General features: G+C 45.7%; 1 protein-coding gene across 2 annotated transcripts in view; it reads right to left on the bottom strand.

Annotated features, from left to right (window-relative positions):
- POMGNT2 (protein O-linked mannose N-acetylglucosaminyltransferase 2 (beta 1,4-)) overlaps positions 1–20841 on the bottom strand; it is an 82126-nt gene that overhangs the window by 30022 nt on the left and 31263 nt on the right. For both annotated transcript variants that reach the window (XR_014250782.1, XR_014250783.1), the window contains exon 2: positions 2630–6685. The gene's annotated coding sequence lies outside the window, so the exon portion shown is untranslated. The remainder of the gene's footprint in view (positions 1–2629; positions 6686–20841) is intronic.

Below are 20841 nucleotides of genomic sequence, written 5' to 3' on the forward strand. Positions count from 1 at the left end.
TTCATCAGTTGACGGACATTTGGGTTTTTTCTCCTTTTTGGCTCTTATAAATAATGCTGCTATGAACATTCACGGGCAAGTTTTTTTTTTTTAAATAAATTTATTTATTTTATTTTATTTTTGGCTGCGTTGGGTCTTCATTGCTGCATGCAGGCTTTCCCTAGTTGAGGCGAGCGGGGGCTACTCTTCATTGCGATGCGTGGGCTTCTCATTGCAGTGCCTTCTCTTGTTGCAGAGCACGGGCTCTAGGTGTGCGGGCTTCAGTAGTTGTGGCACACAGGCTCCATAGTTGTGTCTCGCGGGCTCTAGAGCGCAGGTTCAGTAGTTGTGGCTCATGGGCTTAGTTGCTCCACAGCATGTGGGATCTTCCCGGACCAGGGCTCGAACCCGTGTCTCCTGCATTGGCAGGCAGATTCTTAACCACTGCACCATCAGGGAAGCCCTCATGTGCAATTTTTTTGAACACGTTTACAATTCTCCTAGAAGTGGAATGACTGGCCATATGATACAGCACATTTAACTTTTTGAGGAACTGCCAAACTGCTGTCCAAAAGGGCCCCTCCATTTTACACTCTCACCTGCAAGGTATGAGGGTTTCAATTTCTCCATATCTCCACCAACTCTTGCTATTTTCTGTGGCTTTGGTTATAGCCATCCTAGTGGATGTGAAGTGGTATGTTGTTATGATTGACATTTCTCTAATGACTCATGACGACTAAGACACTGAGCATCTTTTCATGTGCTTGATGGCCATTTGTATATCTTCTTTGGAGAAATGTCTATTCAGACATTTTAAAATTGGATTGTCTTTTTATGGCTGAGTTGTAAGAGTTCTTATATACTCAGGATACAAGTCCCTTATCAGATATATGATTGGAAAATATTTTCTCCCATTCTGTGGGTTGTCTTTTCCTTTCTTAGTGGTATCATTTGTAACAACAACAATAAAATGTTTTTATTTTAATGAGTCTAATGAATTGTGCTTTTTGTGTCATGTCTAAGAAACCACTGTTTGGTTAAATGTTTGGTATAATTCACCAGTGAATCCATATGGGTCTGGGTTTTTCTTTGAGGGAAGTTTTAACATTACTAATTCAACCTCTCTACTTATTGTAAGTCTGTTCATAATGTCTGTTTCTTCTTGAGTTCGTCTTTATAGTTTGTGTCTTTCTAAGAATTTATTCATTTCATCTTTGTTATCTAATTTGATGGCATACAGTTATTCATAGCAGTCCCTTAAAAACCCTTTTGTTTTTGTAAGGTCAATAGTGAAGCCCCACTTTCATTCCTGATTTCTGCTCTTCCTTTGTTCATGTTATAGCCCCTGTCCATTCCTCTCTCCTTTCCCCCTCCCCCCAGTGTAGGGCCTGGACTCTGGAAGGTTCCACCCGTTAATTGCCTTGTAAACCAATATGGTTAAGCACCAATGGAAAACTGTCTTAGACCAACTCAGAAATGCAAAACCAAAACATCTTGGTGCAACCAAAATATTGCAGCTTCACCATCAGGGGTATCTCTGCTTTGTATGGTTGCTTACACAGACCCAGTCTCCTGGGGTGGCATGGGTGACACTCTCATCCCAACAGGAATCAGTTTTTCTGTTTCCAAATGCACTTTAGAACCACTGATTCGGGACTTCCTTGGTGGTCCAGTGGGTAAGCCTCCACGCTCCCAATGCAGGGGGCCCAGGTTCAATCCCTGGTTGGGGAACTAGATTCCATATGCATGCTGCAACTGAGTTCGCAAGCCACAACTAAGAAGCCCACATGCAGCAACTAAAAAAGATCCCACATGCCACAACGAAGATCCCGCATGCTGCAACTAAGACCCGGCGCAGCCAAAATAAATAAATAAATATTAAAAAAAAAAAAAGAAAGAAAGAAAAAAAAGATTCTCAACATCTCTAATCATAAGGAAAATACAAATCAAAACCACAATGAGATATCACCTCACACCCATTAGGATGGCCACTATCAAAAAAACAGAAAATAGGAGTTCCAAAGCAGCCGCACTATTAAAAAAAAAAAAAAAGAAAAGAAAAGAACCACTAATTAGGGACTGCCCTGGTGGCACAGTGGTTAAGAATCTGCCTGCCAATGCAGGGGACACGGGTTTGATCCCTGGTCCAGGAAGATCCCACATGCTGTGGAACAACTAAGCCCGTGCGCCGCAACTACTGAGCCTGCACTCTAGAGCCCGCGAGCCACAACTACTGAGCCTGCGTGCCACAACTACTGAAGCCCGCGCACCTAGAGCCCGTGCTCCGCAACAACAGAAGCCACCCCAATGAGAAGCCCACGCACCGCAATGAAGAGTAGACCCCGCTTGCCGCAACTAGAGAAAGCCCACGGGCAGCAACGAAGACCCAACGCAGCCAAAAATGAATAAGTAAATTTATAAAAAAAAAAGAACCACTAATTATGTCCATCCTGCCCCAAGCTATTTGTTAGCTTTTTCCTTCTCCAGACTGAGAGATTGTGGGGAGGCGGGGATAACTTGGATTGCCTAAGGGGCATAGGACAGCCTGCCGTAGCCCTGCCCAGACCCTGGATGCAACCCTCCGTAGCTTTCCGGGAGCTGTCTCGCCTGAGTCACTGCGGAGACGAAGTGCAGGAGGACACCGCCTTACCTGCTCAGTGTGAGGCTCCATCACAAGGTCCCATCACTCAGCCTGTCACCCTGCCTCTGGCCCTGGAGGAAGGGAGGCCACCCTACAGCAGCCACCTTGCCTCTTGCCGAATCAGCTTGGTCAACAGCAAGATGAGGGGTAGGACCAGCTGGCCTGAAGTCCAGCCCAGCCGCTTATGATCAGATTACCAGTGAACAATCTGAGCCTGGGGAAACTCACCCTCCCCCAGGCAGCATTCCCTGCTTTGGTCTTGAGAGTCAAGCTGGCTGGGCTGGAATCCCACCTTCATCTCCTACAGGCTTGCATGTGGCCTTGGGTGAATTATTCAATCTCTGTTTCCTCATTTTCTTCATCTGTAGAATGGAGGCAATACTAGTATGTAGCTCAGGCACTTGCTGGAGTGGTTGTGAATGAGATGAAATACATAACGTACATACAGCCTTCCAACTGTGCCTGGTAGACAGTAAACCCTCAAAAAACGTTAGCATTAAAAACAAGTCTGCCCTAAATAGAGACACAGGTGTAGAGAACAAACGCATGGACACCAACGGGGGAAAGTGGCAGGGATGGGGTGAGGGGGCGGTGGGATGAACTGGGAGATTGGGACTGACATGTATACACTAACATGTATAAAATGGATAACTAGTAAGAACCTGCTGTATAAAAAAATAAAATTAAAAAATTAAAAAAGCAAAGTAAAAAAATAAGCCTGCCCTTTTTGAGTTTAGCCAGTGCTCCTAGGCCTGCCCTCTGCAGCCATCAGCTGCCCCCGCAGCAGGAAATCTGCTGGGCTGCCATACATGCCAAGCACTGTGCCAGGTTGCCCATTACCCAGGGTAGGATGAGGAGATGGGCTGGTGGAATCCCAAAGCGCTGCCCCTGAACGGTGCCAAGGTAGGGGAATTCAGACCTGACTGGAGTCAGGAAGACTGGCCTCGAGGCCCCACTCTGCCACCTGCTGTCCTTGAGACCTCTGTGAAGGCAAGTGCCCCAACCTCTGAATGTCGATCTGTTCATCTTTCAAATGGGAGTAACAGTACCTACCACTGTGTTGGGAGAAGATTCAACTGCTGATACCTAAGACCTGATAAACACACCGATGGGCACATACTAAGGACTCATTTCAGGTCATAAAAAGTCACCCTCCTGCTCTTACCTTTTCTCTCGTATTGTAAACAGCTCCCCTCCGCCCGCACCGGCCTGTTTCAAATAAAGAACACACCAAAGTTTCTGTAAATTTGGTCCTGTTTGAAACCAAGCAGAGGTGACTTTGATGTGACGTGACATAGGTTCAGACTGGGTTCTGTTTTACCCAACCTGCCTCCTCTCTGGCTGATATCGTGGTGTTTATTCCCCTCACACCCCGGAGCTCAGGCTGCGAGCTAAAATCAGAATGAGTCTGAGGTTTCCGGTCAACTCAGCCTGCGATCCTTCCACTTGTGATGCTGTCAGGGGCCTGTGCGTCATGAGCTGGGGGACCAAGCCTCCTGTGTGGGTGTGGTTGTGCTGACGCCCCTCTCTCCCCTCGGTGGCCCTGGGACCGGGGATGAGGGAGAGGGAGCAAGTGAGCCAAGGCTCAGAGGAGAGTCACCTACAGCCACACAGACAGGACCCCACAAGGACCACCACTTTTCCTCCACAAAGAACCAGGCATCTTCCTCAGTGTAACCGTTTCCAGAATGCAAAGCAGCCTCTGGAGAAGGCCAGGGGCTGTGCCTTTGCCACTTCTCCAAGCCGGTGCCGAGCATCTGGCAGGAGATGCAGCGAGCACAGCTGGCAGCCCCAAGGGGCACAGGGGCATTCTGTGCCATTTTTACAGAGTGACGTTTCCAACTTGACCGAAAGTAGAATCTTTAATAACATATAGATTTTCAGTGACTGAAGCCTTGCTCTTGCCAAATCCTAGCATAAAGCATATTTTTACAGCTGGGACGATAAATCCCTGAAAGACGGCACTTACCATGGAAACGCTGACACAGCCTTTCATTCCCTTCACGGTGATTAAAATCCTCATTTCAATTTGTTTTTCTTTATTTTGAGCTGGAGTCATTTGCAACCCCCAGAAATATATCTCCCTGCGGTAGAAAACTAAATGCTGCCCTCTGTCAGAAATAAGACGGAACTGTTCTTCATTCACTGGAGTGCAGCAAATCTTGGCTGGGAGAATTACAGCAACCCAGAAAGACAGACCTTCTTACTAATAATCTTACCAGCAAAGACATTCCTGCAGGACTTAACCTTGTTTCCTAGGGAAAGTGAGGCAGGGAAGGAAAGGCCGCCGATAAAGGGTTCGTTATCAAACCAGAGGCCACTATGGGCAACTGGAGATTCAGCCCACTGGGGAATACTGGGAGCCAGCGTGAACTCTGCACCTCAGTCATCCTGCCGGAGATGCAGGCGAGCTTCTCATTGGTTGCAGGCTGCTGTCCATCAACTCCTAGGCACTTCTGGCCTCTCCGGGCAGAGATACAGATCTTGGTAGTTGGAGGGCCAGCCCTTGCCAAGGTGAGGCCCCACTGGATACGGGCAGCCACTGTCCTTTCTGCTGCACCCACTCCCCATTGCTCCTTTTATTCTCCTTTGGACTGTTTCGTTTGCAGGGATATTTTATGCCCTTGGAACTCAGGGGCGTTTGTCTTCTGTTTATTCATGGCCTACAGTCTCTGCTGAACCAAACGGCTCGGTGATCCTACCAACCAGATGCCTCCGAATGTCTTTCTCCTCTCCAGATCTCTTAATTGATAATAAAATCCATAATGGAGTTGGCCACGCTTCTTAATCCTCCGGTGAGACTGCAGCAGCGTCCCGACTCTGAGAGCTGACACGGCCTCAAATTTCCCGAAATTCAGCCGTGCAGATCTCGCGAGAACGTGACCTAACGGGACTGGGGCGTTAGCCTGATTCTGCGTGCAGCCCGGGCTTTGGAAAAGGGTTTTCCAAAACGCGTACCCAAGAAAATCAGTGGGCAGAGATAGTCCTCACAAGAGGGGTTCAGAGGTTGGATACTGTCCGTAACATTGCTGGGTACAGCCCCCTGTTAAGGGTCAGACTACCCTCCAGCGTCTTAAAGGTTCTGAGAAGTACTGCAGGGAAGAAATCCAGTTAGCTTTAACTCAGTGTTTCCCAACTTACTTCATCACTAGACCTCTTCGTGATGAAGCATCCATTACCATCCTCTAGCACACTAGGTGTGCTACACGTAAAATGCCTTTATTTGTCCTTTTCCCCCCCTTATCTTAATGAATTTTAAAAATATTTTTATTATACAAGCATTACATGTTCATTGCAGAAAAACTGGAAAAATGCAAATAAGCAAAAAGGAGAGGAGGCACTGAGGCGTGATTACTGTGGTGGACATTTGGGTTCTCATCCAGCAGCGTTCCTTTGTGGGAAAGGGGTTTTGTAGCAAGAGTCAATCTGTGTTTCCTGGACTATGTTCAGTTTTATGACCCCTGATTCTAAGTAGCAGGTTTTATTTTTTTAAAAAAAAAACACACATTTCAGCCAAAAATGGCCAAAGAATCTTTTCGAACTAGTTCCAAAACCGCCAGTGGAGGAAAATTCCTTTACCATATGTTGCACCTTTCATGGGGGATGGCAGGCCAAGAAAATCGACAAATTGGCCGAAAGAAAAAAAAAAGGTATATAGTGATTTCTCAGCTATGTAAAAATATTTATGATAATAAACACCGGAATAAAATACACCCCAGAATTAGGAAGTTTATTTCTAGAATGTGGGCTCCATGGTGACTTTTACTTTCTTTGCTGTTGTAAAAGCAAAACGTGAAGATAAGTATTTTTCAAAGTACCCCCCTGCACACCCAAGGCCACTTTCAGGGAGGATTAAAGCAGAGCAGGGGACGCTGAGTCTGGTGGGGGGCCCTCACCTGGGAGGGGCAATTTCTTGGGGTAGGGGCCCCTAACGTCTCTCCCACCTGAGAAGCAGCAGGCTTGCTCCGGGTGGCATCATGTACTTTTCGAGTCATGTTTGGGGTTCATGGGTGGTGCAGGATAAAGCCAGAGGTCTAGCTGGTTGCACTGACCCTCAGAGCAGCCCTAGGAGAGAAGTGCCTTTATTACCCCTTTTCACAAATGCTCCCTGACCATGTGAGCTCATGTCTACCCTAGAACTTTGCCCTGGCTGTTCCCTCAGCCTGAGATACTCATCTTTCAGGTCTGAGCTCAAAGAGGGTCTATGAGGAACCCAAAAGCACACAGTACAGGGCTTGAGCCAACGTCTGCCTGACTGCCAATCTCACAAGCCTAAGCTGAGCTCCAGAAGGGTTTTCAGATGGTTACAGTTCGGAAGAGAAAAATCCCTGCCCTAAGTTTGACATAGGAGGCCAGGCGCTATCCGAAGCCATGGGAGGACATCTAGTATCTAACTCCAGATCTCCTTTTTAAAAGAATGGCTTGTCTGAAAGGCTGAGGACAAATCTGATTCCATCTTTTGGTGGTTGGAAGGCCATTCTGGGGGTACGAGCTCCGTGGGCATAGTCAGAAGCCACAGCCCCCTGGCTGACTGCCCATCTCCTTTGCCCTCTCAGAGCAAGAGCCAGCCGGTCCTCTGGGCTCTGCAGCCACACTGCATATGCTGCCAGCCCAGAGGAAGCCTGCCAGGCAGAGCCAGCCATCCACCGGCGACAGCTACCTTCCACCCAACGCTCGCTGAGTGCCAACCAGGTGCCACGCTGGGTCCACAGCTGATGCTGAAGCACAGTATCCTCCTGCCTCGGGAGAGGGGACGAGAGAACACGTGCTCAGGGGAAGAAGTGCCTTCATCTTTCTCATGCTGTTTTGTCACCCCCCTCACGAGGCCCTCCCTGACCCCTGCCACTCTCAAAGCCCTGGTCCCTGTTTCTGTTTCTTCCTAGCATTTATCATGCCCTAGTGTTCTCTCTCTCCTTCAGGAGAGGCAGACATGTGAATCGTCTTGTTCCTCGTGATTCCCCCCTCCGACATCACCCACGTTCTGCTTATGGACCAGTTCCTGGATTCCTGCTTTGTCTTAGCCTGGGAGACACACCTGACTATAGTTAAGTCCTTTATGGGGTCAACAATGTATAATATATTCACAGTTTTAAAGCTCCTCCTGTAGGCGTTTACTACCCATCTTGGGTAGGTAATACCCAAGGCCCCCAAATCAGCATTTAAACACAGAAAGCTCTTCTTTTTCTCCCCTTTTACTCCTGTCACCTTGGGGCTGCTGTTGCCCACAATTTATAACCGTTTCAGAAGGAAGGCGTAGTCTTACCTGGCCTGATGCAGCTCCAGCACTTTGGCACTTCTGAGGGAAGGTGGCCAGAAATAGAGTTGCATTTCACCCCCAGCATCCCATAGACTATGAAGATTTCATTTTACCTCCAAGACAAACCAGGCACTGCAAGTCAGAGACTTGCCTGTGTGGCTGGATTTCAAAGGAGAAAGGCTGTGTCCGTGACTGAGAGTGGAGGAGACCTGTGGCCACTCAGATGAGAAGGACTTTCTGATCTCACCCTTCAGGATGTTGGCTTGGCTTCCTAAAAGGTGTGGAACTGAGCAGTGACACATCCTTCAGGAGCTTCTGTCCCATTTTTCTCCCTGCATCTCTTGACTCTAGAAGTATCTGAAGTTGGAGTCTTGCCCCGAGAGGTAAGGAACCAGGTCTCTATTTGTCCTTTAAATCTTCTTTTGGGGCTCAGATTCTTTACAATCCAACGATTTTGGGGTGATAAACAGCTACAATAGTGATAGCCAAAATCACAAGGCTAATTGTGGACAAGTTTCCATAATATCTGTAGTTAAACTCTAAGGGTGCCTTCCCAGGGGCAGTCCGTTTCCCAGGTTTGCAGGGGATGATGGGCCATGGAGATCATCTGTGACTGCAGATGAGGAAGCTCAAGTCCACTAATGTGGCCTAAGACCCAGGATATGTCATATGCCCCCGGTGGGCCTCAGTTTCTTTATCTGTGAAATGTGCTGGCTGAACAAAATTACCCCTTCAGGCTCTGACGCCCTCCCATTGGATGCCTGCCTCAGCCAACAGCTTATTCATCCTCTGAAGAATAAGCCTAGGGTTGCAGCGGTTGTAGTTCCACGGGCTGCCAGGAGAGGGCAGCAGGCAGTAAACGGCAGGTGTTGCCCGAATTTGGGTAAGGAGCACTCCAGACACACAGAAGGATTTCCAGAGGAAAAAGAAGGAGGGCCGGGAACACCACAACTCTGATTGCTTCTTGTCACAGTGTGAGCTGGTGCATCTCCCACTGCTGTGTCCTCTGATACCTGATGGTCCCCTATCCTTGGAGGTTCCAAGGTCCTTCCTTGCCTCCTGTAGAGTCACCTGGATCCCACGCCTCTTGCCTGTGTCAGCCACTGAAGGCTGTGTGCTCTGGCACCTGCGCTGGTGTTTATCCCCACACCCACGTCCTCCATCCCATCACCTCATACTCCGTTTCAGCTTTGTCTCCTCTGCCCCAGGGGAACAGAAACACGAATGAATACACCCCCCTAACTGAGAGTGACCAGTTGCAGTCACAGCTTCCAAGGAGGGCAGCTCAGGACTGGTGCTCAGCCGTTGACTGAGGGTCTCATTTCTGGAAGCTGGAAGGGACTTCATAGATAAACCCACAGAGCTCTGTGCTCCTCCCACACCTTGTGCTCTGGGGTTTCAGCAAACAGACCCCGGGGGTCCGTTTTATAAACATTAAAATCTTTTCTCACAACCTCTGCTTGCGCTTCCTGAGCCAGGCTCTCTCTCACCTCCAGGTCTCCGCACATGCTGCCCCTTCTCCCCAGAGGCCCTCTGCCCTTCTGTCCCCTTGCCAGCTCCTTCTCGTGCTTTGGGGCTCGGCTTCCTAGGCCTACCCTCTTTGGGTGTTCTCCCATTCCTTCCCTGTTCGCCCAAGCCTGTGTTCAGATCCCGATTCAGTTAAAATAGCAGACACCCAAGCTGACTGGCAGAAGCAAATGGAAAATTGTTGCAGGGACGTAAGAGGTCTCTGAGTGTGGACAGGACGCAGGAGAATCAGCTGTGGGAAAAGGGCTGCAGAAACAACCTGGGCATCCAGGCGAGATGCTGCCCCCAGAACAGGTGGGCTCCATCCACTGTCCCATGTCACCCCTCCAAGCTGCAGAGGCCTGGGAAAAGTACAACTGGCCCTGAGGGCAGGTAGGCTGTCCTGCCCAACTTTTCAGCTTCAGTACCTGTGGCTATGCCTGGCACATGGTTCATGCTCAGTAGGTCCTGCATGAGTGGATGAGCGGGCAGGCGTTGCCTTTAGAACGCGTGGTCTGCGGAATCCCACCGCCTCCTTGCCACGCTCCGAGGGTTATAGGCCCCTTCTCAGACTCAGCACAGCTCCTGGGATTCTCCTGTACTTCTGGGCCCAGTGACACATCCTGCTTTTTCAATCTTCGGTAGCAGCCATCATTCCATTCCTTGGGGATGTATGAAGTCTCCTTCTGCATCAATGATCAGCTCAGCCTCTTCTCATCACTTCTATAGCCAAGTTGACATGAGAAGTAGAAAAACAAACAGGGGGCTGTTACCGAGCTTAGGCAGGCATGGTTACTGAACCATCTATCTTTTATCCCTGTCCCCCAGGGCTGCCATAAAAAAGTACCACAATCTGTGTGGCTTAAAACAACAGAAATTTATCCTTTCGAAGTTCTGGAAGCTAGAATTCCAAAATCAAGGTATCAGGAGGGTTCATTCCTTCTGAAGGCTCTGAGAGCGAGTCCATGCCTCCCTCCTGGTTTCTGGTGGTTACTGGCAATCCTTGGCATTCCTTGGCTTGTAGACGCATCACTCCAGTCTCTGCCTCCATCTTCACTTGGACTTCTCCCCTCCGTGTCTGTGTCTCTGTATCCAAATCCCTCTTTCTGTTCTCTTATAATGACACTAGTCTTTGGCCTAATTTTGTGGGCTGTGGTTCCAATGACCATTTAATATTTAGACACTTTGTGGTACAATTTGGCCAGCTTGGTATATCCAAGTGCCATTGGGGGATTCCACTGATACTGTCTGAGGGGTCAAAGGAGTTTTCCCAGCCTCAGCCACCTGCTGCCTCTAGTTAGGGGAAGGGTGTCTCTGGCCTGCAGGGACAAAGATTGCTTTCTGGCACATATGTCTGGTTGTTCCACTTTTAGTAATGCTAAGATCAGTGGATTCAGGTGTTATCAACCAATCTACATCTTATAAAGTTCCTTGCCAACATTTCACCCAATGGTTTCAGCATCCATTAATGATTGGTACCTAAGTACATCACTTTAAAAGCTTTACTAAATGTATCCTTCCATCTGCATCTATTAGCTGGAATTCTCTACAAAGAACTTTCATCAACTATTCGGTTACCCTGAAAAACAGTTCATTCAGGAGAGACAGGACAAATGCTTTGATTCCTTCCCTTTCTTTGTTGGGATCCCTAGCAACATTCAAAGATTGACGAGTAAAGTTTTCTTCTTTTAAGTATCATTATAAATTGATGGATTTTAATTCAGTCAACTCTAATTTCAGTCTATTGCATTAATTTCTTAGGTAAAATTGTTCCATTTTTAGCCAATGAGAGACCCTCAAGTTGACCCCTGGGTGCCTTTGTTATGATTCCATTAATATTTGACAGCTTCTTCCTTTTTCAGCATAACCACGTGTCCCAGCATCATCCGGCGCATTTTCTGCCTCTCGTGTGGAATCAACCATTTCTCAAGGAAATGGTTTGAGTGGGAAATGGTATTTGGAGACTACAATTCAGGCGTGAAGGCCATTTATTGCTACTAGACCTTGTCAGCAAATAAAGCTAGGAAACACATACTTCTTTTTAGAAAGAAACAAAAGAAATGTTGTAATGAGTAACTGATATTTCCTATATAAATTTAATATCACAGTGTCTTCCCATTATTTCTTTGATTGTATCTCTTTCTACTTATGTCCCACCCCCAGCTTTTTATGCCTCCTGATTTTGGTTGTATAGACCCAAGACCTAAACTCAAGTGGGGGGGCTTCCCTGGTGGCGCAGTGGTTGAGAACCTGCCTGCCAATGCAGGGGACACGGGTTCGAGCCCTGGTCTGGGAAGATCCCACATGCCGCGGAGCAGCTGGGCCCGTGAGCCACAATTACTGAGTCTGCATGTCTGGAGCCTGTGCTCCGCAACAAAAGAGGCCGCGATAGTGAGAGGCCCGCGCACCGCGATGAAGAGTGGCCCCCGCTTGCTACAACTAGAGAAAGCCCTCGCACAGAAACGAAGACCCAACACAGCCATAAATTAATTAATTAATTAATTAATTAATTAATTAAACTCAAGTGGGTTCAGATCTACCCCGTACTCCTCTCATCTTACTTTCCCATCTGGGCACCTTCCAGTTCTGAAATGTAATGAGAAGTCTGATATTTCCCCCATTAAAGCTTAGGTAGAAGAAATAAGATGGACTTGAGGGGATGTGGTGAAAATCTTCCTACCAGGGACCAGCTCAAGGTCACTGAACCACTGGATTCCCTAACACCAACCATTCCCTGCAAACACTCCCAGCCTTCCCAGGAAATAGCTCCTGGCAGAAACGCTTCCCCAGGGAAATCACAAGCAAAAGTAATTAAATGAGAATGGTAGTTAAGAGCGTATCACGGGAGATCCCATTTCCCATAGTCCCCTGAGACAAAGCTGAGTGTTCTTCCATTCTTTCTTTTAAAAAAATCTGATCCAGGTTAAATTATGTTCCATGGCAACTTACGTCAATGGTGTTGTCATGGTTACAGGTGAACCTGAAAGTGAGCTGTGACAGCCTGGGCTCTGAGCTCTTAGAGCTGCATGTCTTAAAGAGACATCCATTTGTTTTCTTGTCCAGGCTAGAAAGGTAATGAGAATGAGTACCATTTCTCAGCAAGGCGTAGCCTGTGGACCAATGCAGGCCAGGGAAAGGTGGAGCCAAGGGCTCTTCATAATGAACATTCTCTCCAGCAGCCAGGGTGGTGTCCCAGGACACATGATACGAATTCCCCACACCTTCATGTGCCCACACACGGGGAATGGGAGAATCACTGCGTGAGCAACTCTCCAGTGGAGAAACCACGAGCCCCTCCCAGGAATTCTCCTTAGATGAAAGCTAAGCAACAATGTCTCCCTTCATCTTTTTTTTTTTTTTTAATTTTTTAAAATATTTATTTATTTATTTATGGCTGTGTTAGGTCTTCATCTCTGTGCGAGGGCTCCCTCCAGTCGCGGCAAGGGGGGACCACTCCTCATCGCGGTGCGCGGGCCTCTCACTATCGCGGTCTCTCCCACTGCGGAGCACAGGCTCCAGACGCGCAGGCTCAGCAATTGCGGCTCACGGGCCCAGCTGCTCCGTGGCATGTGGGATCTTCCCAGACCAGGGCTCGAACCCGTGTCCCCTGCATTGGCAGGCAGACTCTCAACCACTGCGCCACCAGGGAAGCCCCTCCCTTCATCTTTGACAGCGCTGTCCAATAGAAATAGAATGCAAGCCACCAATGTGGACTACACATGTCATTTTACATTTTCTAGTAGCCACATTTTTAAAAAGTTAAAAGAAACAGGTAAACTTAATTTTAATAATTTATATTTAACCCAAGTATCCAAAATACCATTTCAACACATAACTAATACAGAAATTAATGAGACATTTCATATTCTTTTTTCATACTAAATCCTTGAATTCTGGTGTGTACTTTACCCTTAAAGTACTTCTCAATTCAGATGCTAAATTCTCATCGGAAATACTTCATCTAGATTGTGATTTCGTAAAATTTACAGTTGAAATGGTCAAGTCACGTACTCAGGTTAATCCAAGCATACTTTTAAAGTTTTTAAATAACAAATTGAGTATGTTTTACTACAATGAGGCACCACCTCACTGAGGTACCACGGTGAGAATGGCCATCATTAAAAAATCTACAAATAACAAATGCTGGAGAGGGTGTGGAGAAAAGGGAACCCTCCTACACTGTTGGTGGGAATGTAAATGGGTGCAGCCACTATGGAAAACAGTATGGAGGTTCCTCAAAAAACTAAAAATAGAACTACCATATGACCCAGCAATCCCACTACTGGGCATATATCCAGATAAAACTATAATTCAAAAGGATACATGCACCCTTATGTTCATAGCAGCACTATTCACAATAGCCAAGACATGGAAACAACCTAAATGTCCATCGACAGACGAATGGATAAAGAAGATGTGGTACATATATACAATGGAATATTACTCAGCCATAAAGAAGAACGAAATAATGCCATTTGCAGCAACATGGACGCGACTAGAGATACTCATACTAAGTGAAGTAAGTCAGAAAGAGAAAGACAAACACCATATGATATCACTTATATGTGGAAATCTAAAAGATGACACAAATGAACTTATGTACAAAACAGAAAGAGACTCACAGACATAGAGAACAGACTTGTGGTTGCCAAGGGGGAAGCGGGGTGGGGAAGGGATGGATCGGGAGTTTGGGATTAGCAGAGGCAAACTATTACATATAGAAGGGATAAACAACAAGGTCCTACTGTATAGCACAGGGAATTATATTCAATATCCTGGGATAAACCATAATGGAAAAGAATGTGAAATAGAATATATATGTATATATATGTAGAACTGAATCACTCTGCAGTACAGCAGAACTTAACACAACATTGTAAACCAACTATACTTCAATAAAATAAATTTTAAAAAAAACAACTTGAGTATGTTTTAAATCTTAAGTTTAAATGAACGAAAATTAAAGAAAATTTAAAATCTTGCTCCTCAGTCTCGCCAGCCACACTGCAGGTGCTCAGTGGCCACACGTGGCTGGTCTTTACCACATGGGACAGCAGGGATCTAAGATTGCTACTCAGTATGGTCCTCAGCAGGATCAGTATCGTGTGGGAGGTTATTAGAAACCTAGGTGTTTGGGATCTGCCACAGATTCGCTGATTCAGAATCTGCACTTTCACAAAATCCCCAGATGATCCTCAAGCACATTAGTTTGAGAAGCTCTGCTAAAGGGATGAAATCAAAACTCTTAATTTGGTTTTCAAGACCTTTGGTTTTCAAGACTCCCTGCCTCCTTTTCCACTCTCATCTCCCCATCCCTCAAACCCTACCCCCGTCAAGCCTTCAGGTGAAACAGCAGGCCCTGGTCCAACACCTTGATTACAGTCTTATGAGACACCCTGAGTCAGAAGCACCCAGCTAAGTTGTATCCAGATTCCTGACCCGTAGAAGCAGTGAGATAATGAATGTTTGTTGTTTTAAGCTGCTAAATTTGGGGGTAATTTGATATGCAGATATCAAATACAACTGGCGATATGAGGACCCCTGCCTACTTCTCCAGACTCATCACTCCCCACTTTTATCTTGTGCCTTAACAATTTCTCCCATTTGCTAACAACCTCTTTGCTCTGACTCATTGGCAGGTTTTTGCATTCTGTTCCTTCTTCCCGATACACTCTTCTTCACCACCATTCCCCAACTCTCTTCATCTGTCCAATTCCTACTCATTATTCAACTCTCAGCTTAAACATCACTTCCTATAGGAGTCCCTCTGGGAGCACGTCCCTGAGCTCCAGGTTAGTGCCATCATGATGCCCATCACCTCCTGTGTTGTATTTGCTTATTAGCGTCTGTCAACAGACCCCAGTAGACAGTGATCTCCACCACGGCAGGGACCACGTCTGTCTTGCTCACCATTGCACTGTGTGCCCTGAAGCAGGGATAGGGTCTGGCAAATAGTAAACAGCCAATAAATATTTGTTGAGCATTGTTGAGAATTAGGAAAAGAGACTGTAAAAAACTAAAAAGGACTGGATGACAGAGGATGGGCTGGAGTCATTGGCCCCAGAATAGTAATAAAACCAATGACCAAGGAGACAGAAGCTCAAAATATTTCTGAGGGTAGAGCTCATGAGATAGGAGTTCATGGGGTGTAGTTGTTAGTAAGGCAGTTGAAACTGTCCTCTGAGGTTCAGATGGAAAAGGGGGTTTCTTTCTGTGGATCCCCAGAAGTGAGAGAGGATTTAGCTTAGGCCTGGTGTGGAAGCAAAATGCACTAGGAAGAAAAGGCAGAGAAGCAAGGCCTGGGTGTTTAGTGTGATCAGAACGGGGGAAGAAGGTTGTAGGGCAGAACCTGTGGGCTGCTGTCCTTTGTTCTGAATACTTGCTTTCTGGGGTATGATTGCTTCTCCTAAGCCTGGAATACTGGAGCCTCCTCCTGAATCTCTCCAGAGATTCTGAGCCAGGTGGAATGAAGACAGGGAGAGTGGAAGATATCTGGGGAGATCAAAAAGTAGAAAGAGAAAATGAGAGAGATCGGTACAGATGCCGCTGAAGACGTGGATCCACTGAGATTGCTGGGAGCAGGGGGAGGCGGGGATGTACTTCTGTTTTCACAGAATTTTCAAATAATTAAGAAACACAAACTACAACCAATCACTACTGAAGATCAAAATGCTGAAGGAGAGCAAGATATTTGTGTACCCTGATTTGTAAATTCTGTGTGCACATTGATGAACACAAACAATCCTGTACAGGCAGTAAGCACCAGCTGGCTGGAGCTGGCATAACTCATTGTCCTTGACACTGAGCCATAACAAAATGTGTCCAGATTTTCTTCAATTTATATTTTCTACCTTGATGAAAATGGTGTGATTTTTATATTGTTGCAGGCCAAATCACACAGTAACTTACCACTCATTATTTGCATGGTTGATTTCATACCACTTCTACCCCACCTTCATGCAATTAGAGCAATTAGAGTGGTGTTTGTCTTCTAGGAAGTTGTCCCCACCCTGGATACCTCCTTCCTTCTCCCCGATACTACATATAGCCCCACATATTTAAGTCAAAGGAAAATCTATCTGCCTGGAAGTAAGTGGAAGATAGGGAGCCAGGAGGAAATTGACAAAGAGACGTGAGGACAACAAGTCACTTTGTAATTGCTGCATTATTCTCTTGGTTGTAAAGAGAAATCATCCCCTTTAAAATTGCCTGTGCTGCTCTGCGGAGGACAAGTTAAAGGAAAGAAGTCACAGGAAAGGCCAAGAACCCCAGGGAAAAGCTTCTGGACAAGCCACCCCTCTCCCCATCACCCATCTGTCCCTGGGGGTACCAGCTGAAAGTTACCCCAGAGAAACCAGAGTGGAAACCCCAGCAGGGGCCACTCCAACTCTCTTTTGTTTGCCCACATCAGTGGGTCTCATCCCTGGCAGCACATTAGAAACACCTGGAAACCTTGGGGGAGAGAAATGATCCCAGCCCAGAACAGTCAAATCAGAATGTTTGAGGGAGGGTAGGGCCTGGATATGGGTATTTTAAAATGTGCAAACACTGTGCTAGACCAGTGGTTCTCAAACTTAAATGTGCATCAGAATCACCCAACAGGCTTGTTAAAAAAAAAAAAAAAAAAGATAGCTGTTTACCAGAGCTTCTGATTCAGTAGCTCTGGGATGGGGCCCAAGTGGTGGTGGTGCTGTGGCTGTTTGAGGACAACTCATTGAAAACCATTCTCAGAAAGATACTTCCAGCGTCCAAAAGATACTTTTCCCTCTGGCCTCGCCTTGCCCCTCACCTCCCACTCTGTTTCTGTGGTTACAAGCTCCTGATCGCTGGCTTCTCCCTGGATCTGACTGTAATTTGACTTCCCCAGTTTCATCCTCAGCACACCCTCCTTCTTTCCTTTCCATTAGCCCTAACCTCACTGGACCCCAGACCAGCCCAGGGATACTATTCCGTCATCAGCCCACATGACTGGAGGTTCTACTGTGGTTGCACGGATTCCTGCAATGGAAAGGAGGTTTCAGATGGGAGTGGCCGTTAATTGGGTGTTCACATCCCTATCTTGTCACAGTGTTACAACATTCTCATATCTTTCTGGTTACACTATTCCCAGAAGGCAAAAGCATTTGGAAAATGTGCGAACCATTTCTGGGTTCTTAACATGTGTCATTTGCCCAAGCTTTATGACCAAAGTCCAGTTCTGTCTATCATGGACCTCAATTTTCTGACCCATAAAATAGAGGATTGGACTGAAAGCATTGCTAAATTCTCTTTAAGCTCCATAAAATAATTTCTCTATGATCTGAGTGAGCAATTAGCTCACATTACTGGTATATTTAGACTCACCCTAATGTAATAAAATATATTAATCTTGAACAAGTAAAAACATGCACCCATGGCAACAAAGAAAATCATGGGCTTATTAAAACTAGAAAACTATAATTTAAGAGTGTCTGCATTCATCTCGAAGGCATTTAAAGGAAAGTGATTTTGGCCAAGGCAGATGAGTCAGCAACCTCATTGCAATCTACTTGTGATTCCCGTGAGAATTGCTGTCATTTCCCGAATACTCTTCTTCCCAAGACACTCATGACCTATTGGCAGGTGAAAAAAAGCAGGTTCCAAAACAATATGCACAGTGTGACCTCACTTTGCATACTGATGTACCCATGCAGGGAAAACAGTCTGGAAGGTGATACAGCAAAAGGCTAACTGTGGTGCTCTCCGGATGGTGACATTAAGGGTAATTTTAAATTGTTTTAGCTTATACTGGCTTTTACTTTTGCCCACAATGAGCATATCATTACTGCTTCAATAAAGGAAACACAAAAGGTTTTTCAAAAAACCTATTATTTCCAAACTTGTACATCCTGAGTGGTATAAGCCTTGTGGAAAGGAGACTGTGTCCCAGGGGTCATTTTATCAGCAGAGCTCCAGGGGTCCTTGGCAAGAGCAGGTTGTGTTCCAGGACTGTGCGGAGGGCTGTGTGGGAGCCAGTGTTGCCTGCCCAACCCACACCCACAGCGTCTGTCTACGATGCCCGCCCCACCCACCCCGGAAAAGCAAGGGATGAGTCCCCCATGTTTTTAGGCTTCTGTTTATGTAGAAACTTTGATTAGATGAGGGAGTTTTTCCTGCCTTTAATTATAATGGCATCCATAAATCTTTTAAAACACTGTTTTCCATAACTAAAACAAGATGCATTATGAGTTAAGTGTAGAGACTTTGAAGAATATAAAAAAGAAAGGGGTATAACTTTTTGCAGTGGTATATCTTTTTCACTCTTTGTACTTTCTTGTAAGCAGCATGAAATTAAATTTTATTTTCCTTAATCCAGTCTGATCATCTTTGTCTTTTAATGAAGACATTCATACATATATATATACACACACACATATGTAATTTTAAATTAACATTTAACTCAAACTTTTAATTAAATTTTTTTTTTAATTTTTTTTTTTTTTTAAATTCACGTTCTTTTATTTATTTATGACTGTGTTGGGTCTTCGTTTCTGTGCGAGGGCTTTCTCTAGTTGCGGCAAGTGGGGGCCACTCTTCATCACGGTGCGCGGGCCTCTCACCATCGCGGCCTCTCTTGTTGCGGAGCACAGGCTCCAGACGCGCAGGCTCAGTAATTGTGGCCCACGGGCCCAGTTGCTCCGTGGCATGTGGGATCTTCCCAGACCAGGGCTCGAACCCGTGTCCCCTGCATTGGCAGGCAGATTCTCAACCACTGCGCCACCAGGGAAGCCCTAATTTTTATTTTTAAATGTTTAAAGATGTCTTTTGACTTCCACTATTTATTTTGAGAAGCCAGCTGTCATTCTTAATATTACTTCTTTAAAGGGAATGTATTTTTTTTCCTTTGTCAGCTTTTAAGATTTTCTCTTTATTTATTTATTTTTTAAGGAGTTGATTTCTTTTATTTATTTATTTATTTATTTTTGGCTGCACTGGGCCTTAGTTGCTGTGCGCGGGCTTTTTCTAGTTGTGGCGAGTGGGGGCTACTCTTAGAGATTTATGTTTTGATCTACATTTAGTTAATTCTTTTATTTATTTATTTATTTATTTTTGGCTGTGTTGGGTCTTCATTTCTGTGCAAGGGCTTTTTCCAGTTGCGGCGAACGGGGGCCACTCTTCATCGCGGCGCGCGGGCCTCTCACTATCGCGGCCTCTCTTGTTGCGGAGCACAGGCTCCAGATGCGCAGGCCCAGTAGTTGTGGCTCACAGGCCTAGTTGCTCCGCGGCATGTGGGATCTTCCCAGACCGGGGCTTGAACCCACGTCCCCTGCATTGGCAGGCAGATTCTCAACCACTGCGCCACCAGGGAAGCCCGGGGGCTACTCTTTGTTGCAGTGCACAGGCTTCTCATTGCAGTGGCTTCTCTTGTTGTGGAGCATGGGCTCTAGGCACACAGGCTTCAGTAATTGTGGCATATGGGCTCAGCAGTTGTGGCTTGCAGGCTCTAGAGCACAGGCTCGGTAGTTGTGGCGCACGGGCTTAGTTGCTCCGCGGCATGTGGGATCTTCCCGGACCAGGGCTTGAACCCGTGTCCCCTGCATTGGCAGGCGGATTCTTAACCACTGCACCACCAGGGAAGCCCTCTCTTTATTTTTGCTTTACAACAGTTTTACTATGATTTACCTATGCATGGTTTTCTTTGTAGTTACCTTACTTGGATTTCATAGAGCTTCTTGATGCTTCTCATCTAGTTTGATGTCTTTTATCAGTATTTTTGGTTAAATACTTGGTTATTTTCTCTTCAAATATTGTTTCTGTGCCATACTGTCTCTCCCTTCCAGAGTTCCAATTACATATATGTTAAACCTTTTGCTATATCCCATGTCTCTTAAATTTCTTCTGCATTTTTTTTTCCTTTCTTCATGTTTCATCTGGATATTCTCTACTGGCTTACTATTTAGTATTTCTCTCTTCAGATATCTCTAATCTGCTATTAAACCTACCCTTTAATTTTCCTTTATTATGTTTTTTAATCCTAGAATCTCCATTTGACTCTTTAAAAAAAAATACATTTCCTTGATAAAATTCTTCACTTTGTCATCTATTTTCTTAAACATAGTATTCACAGGAATTTTAAAGACCATGTTTGATAACTCTAATATCTGAATCACCTCTGGACCTATTTTTTTAAATTTATTTTATTGAAGTAGAGTTGATTCACAATGTTGTGTTAATTTCTGCTGTACAACAAAGTGATTCAGTTATACAAATATATATATATATTTTCATATTCTTTTCCATTATGGTTTATCCCAGGATATTGAATATAGTTCCCTGTGCTATACAGTAGGACCTTGTTGTTTATCCATTCTATATATAATAGTTTGCATCTGCTAATCCCAAACTCCTAATCCATCCCTTCTCCACTACTCCTCCCCCTCGGCAACAACAAGTCTGTTCTCTATGTCTGTGAGTCTCTTTCTGTTTTGTACATAAGTTC

This window comes from Balaenoptera physalus (genome assembly GCF_965194825.1).
Source record: "Balaenoptera physalus genome assembly, chromosome: 11".
Classification (NCBI taxonomy): Eukaryota; Metazoa; Chordata; class Mammalia; order Artiodactyla; family Balaenopteridae; genus Balaenoptera; species Balaenoptera physalus.